At 34.1% G+C, this 3,834-nt stretch overlaps 1 protein-coding gene across 3 annotated transcripts in view; it reads right to left on the bottom strand.

Moving 5' to 3' along the window:
- LOC107605096 (soyasapogenol B glucuronide galactosyltransferase-like) overlaps positions 1-3,834 on the bottom strand; it is a 31,715-nt gene that overhangs the window by 2,599 nt on the left and 25,282 nt on the right. The window contains exon 4 of one of the 3 annotated variants that reach the window (XM_021104959.1): positions 440-859. The exons of 1 other annotated variant lie outside the window; for it this stretch is intronic. The gene's annotated coding sequence lies outside the window, so the exon portion shown is untranslated. Of the gene's footprint in view, positions 1-439; positions 1,361-3,834 lie in introns of those variants that run through there. One more of the 3 variants, XM_016306846.2, reaches the window with a different exon arrangement.

Here is a 3,834-nt window from a genome sequence, read left to right as displayed (position 1 = left end):
TTTAAAAGTATCTTCATATATATACTTTCGAAAATACTCTTACCTTATTAAAATTTAAAATTACTAATACATAATTTCTTGATTTACCAAATATAAATTAAAATATTTTGAAAATTACATGTACCTTTCTAATACTAAGCTAGTAAGCTTTACGACACATTCTCTCTGAATAAACATGAACTGTTTTATGTATCTTCAAAGTGGCTACTTACGTAACCAATAACTAACTCCTTAGTCGAAGATTTTCTGGTTAGCATATCAAGACCTTTCATGAATTAATTCATCGTAATTTTACAACTTACAAGCAATTACAATAGAAAGTAGAAACCTTCACTATACGCAATCGTAGATTTACCCCAAAATTTATTAAATTCAAACATAAAATTCCAAGAGGCACCCAAAATTAAACAAGAATCGATAATTCGATATAGAAGCATACCTGGTCTAGAAAACTCCTTGGAAACTTTTTTAGGCCAAAGGGAGGTGTTTAGTTAGTATCGCCTTCCGGCAGTTATGTCAGAGGGAAAGGGTCTGAAAATACACATACTAAATTATGAATTGCTTACCCTACTTACCTCTATGATGACCAAATAGAATATTATTCTACCTTTTAGTATTTATTTTTTTTAGTTTTCTTCTTTTACGTTTTGGCCGGAATACTTATAAAAGGGGAAAATGCAACTTATAGATAACCATTTGGCTGAGGAAGGGAAATACAAACAAATATTATTTGTCTTTACTTTTTTTAATTAGTATTTGTTTTTGTGAGGTTTGGCTTTGGTATCGTTTTCCGGCAATTATCTCCAAGTTTTTCGTCATGAGTTATACCTCGACACCAAAAGAACAAAGAGGTAGTCACCTGCAAAAAATATTCCGACATTCAAGTCAGTGAGTTAATTATAAGTTCTGTATTCAAGTAATTCTTAAATCAATGTCTTATCTTTTGTTTCTGCTTAACCTCTCTCTTATAATAGGGATAAGCATTTAGAAGTCGTTTTGCGGTTACCGAGTTATACTATTTTGATACGTTTAAGATATATCATCGGGATGAGTTCATTCATGTATTATTGGAGCATGCTTTTGGCAGTTTGTGCAAGTCTTCGCTTTTTCGAAACAATCTTTTTGTATGCTCGGCTAGAAGAATTCTGCGCAAAGTATTTTGGAAGATAAATTCCGGACTCCTACATGTGTAGCACAGATGCCTTTATGGGCTTCTGCTAAATCAAGATCCGTTTCGGACCTGTCCAAGCATTTTAAAAGTGGGCAAGTATAGCCTTGTCTATATAGGGTGTTATTTAACATGGTAAAGAAAGAAGATTGTTGTTGAAACTGTTTCAGATCATCAAACTCGTGGTGGTATAGTTTTAGTTTTTAAATACTGGATATAAGGTAATCACCAATCATAAACCTGAGCAACACTTAAAACATCGGTGAGATACATACTTTGTGTAACTAAAGTAGATTGTAATAAGGTAGAAGTATGTGATTGTGTGCTTGCTAGATTAGATAAAATATCAGCTCTATAATTTTATTCCCTCGGGATATGATGAATTTTAAATTTGAAAAATTGAGAAATAAGAGATTTGACGATATCAATATATTTTACTAAAAGAGGGCCTTTGACTTGGAATAATTGATTTACCTGAAACTACTAATAAAGAATTACAATGTACCTTTAATTAGGAAATATGTAGGTCTATTTCTAACCTTAAGCCAGCAATGAGTGCTTCATATTCAGTTTGATTGTTGTTTGCCTTGAATGAGAAATGTAAAAAGTGTTCCAAGATAATTCCATTACCATCTTCAAGGAGAATTCCAACTCCACATCCTTGTGGGTTAGAAGCACCATCAACATAAAGCATCCATCCAATAGAATGATCCTCGGAATTAGGAGCTGTAAACTCGGTGACCAAGTCAACTAGGTATTGTGATTTGATGGATCTTCGGCTTCGATATCAAATGTCAAACTTAGAGAGCTTGACAGACCACTTCATAAGTCGGCTGACTAACTCTGGTTTAGTCAGTACTTGTCTAATGGTTGCTTAGTCCGAACATTAATGATATGACTTTGGAAGTAAGGTCGAAGGCGACTAGCTGAGAATACCAAACTCAGGGCAAGCTTTTCTATCTTCGGATAACGAAATTCGGCATGTTGTAATGATTTGCTAACAAAGTAAACAGGCTTTTAGATTTTATTCTTTTCTATGACAAGAACATAACTAACAGCCTAATCAGTGATGGATAAATAAAGATTAAGTTCCTCCCCATATTCAGGCTTTTATAAAATTGGAGGTTTTGAAAGAATAACTTTAAGATTTGAAAAATCATTTTCACATTCATCATCCCAATTAAAATTTATTTTTTTTCAGTGATTGGAAAAAATAAAAGGATTTAGAAGTTAAGTAAGGTAAAAATCTTGATAAAGTAGCAAGTCTCCCTTTTAACCATTGGACCTCCTTTATTGTTTGAGGACTCTTCATCTTTAACACAGCTCAACATTTGTCAGGATTGGCCTATATACCTCGGCTTGTAAGTAGAAAATCGAGAAATTTACCTCCTTGAACACCAAGGCACGTTTTTCAGGGTTTAGTTGCATGTTGTACTTTCTTATTTGAGCAAAAATTTCAATAAGGTCGTCAACGTGAGGCTTGCCGATCTTGGTTTTTGTCACCATGTTATCAACATAGATCTCCATGTTCTGACCAATTTGCTTGGCAAATACCTTATCCATAAGTTTTTGATAAGTAGCCTCTGCATTCTTAAAGCCAAAAGGCATAACTTTATAGTAAAAATTACCATTTTCAATTATAAAAACAGTTTTATCTTGATGTGAAAGATGCATCAAGATCTAGTTATAACTAGAATATGCATCCATAAAGCGTAAAGTTCCAAACCATGGCATTATCAACTAAAGAATCAATAGATGGTAAAGGATATGCATCTTTTGGGCATGTTTTGTTTAAATCAGCAAAGTCGACACACATGCGCCATTTACTATTATATTTTTTTACTATGACAACGTTAGCTAACCAAGTTGTAAACCTGATTTCACGTATGAAGCTAGCATCAATGAGCTTTTTAGTCTCTTCCAAGGATGCTTGTCTTTTATCCATACCAAGGTTGCGCTTTTTCTGTGCTATAGGTCGGATGGATGAATTTAATGCAGTTTGTGAGAAATAATAGAGAGGTCGATGCTGGGCATATCTGCAGGAATCCATGCAAATAAATATGCATTTTGTTGTAAAAATTGTTGGAGTGTATCCTTTTCGTGTCCCTTCAAAGTTGTACCTACATAGATGAACTTGTTTGGATCGTTAGTTAAAGAGATCTTTTGTAATTCCTTCGTTGGGGTAGGTCGGTCTTGTAGCTCGACTCGTAGATCTAACTCGGCTAATGGTGGAAGATCAAGCGAATTGTGAACAACGTTTATCTGTGCACCTATAGCTCGGTTTGAAGTAGGCGTTTTCAAACTGATATTGTAGCAATTCTGAGCTTCACGGTGATCACTGTGAATAGTTGTAATAAAGTTGTCCTGCACATGAAACTTAACACACAGATGAATTGTAGATACTATAGCATCAAACTTATTTAGAAAAGGACAACCAATTATTAAGTTATAAGGATTGAAACAATCAACCACAAGGTATTGAGTATCTAAAGTTTTGGTTAGAGGATTCTCATCCAGTGTGGTTTCTAACCACACAAATCCTAAAACCGGTACACATTTACTTAAAAATCCCACTAAGTCTTCAATGGATGGCAGTATGTGATTGCTCAACTTTATTTTCTAAAATGTAGAGTAGAAGAGGACATCAGCGCTGGTTCCGAGATCTA

The sequence above is a fragment of the Arachis ipaensis genome, chromosome B06, assembly GCF_000816755.2.
Source record: "Arachis ipaensis cultivar K30076 chromosome B06, Araip1.1, whole genome shotgun sequence".
NCBI lineage: Eukaryota > Viridiplantae > Streptophyta > Magnoliopsida > Fabales > Fabaceae > Arachis > Arachis ipaensis.
The sequence above is the reverse complement of the archived record's forward strand: the minus strand, read 5'-3'. Positions and strand labels throughout refer to the sequence as shown.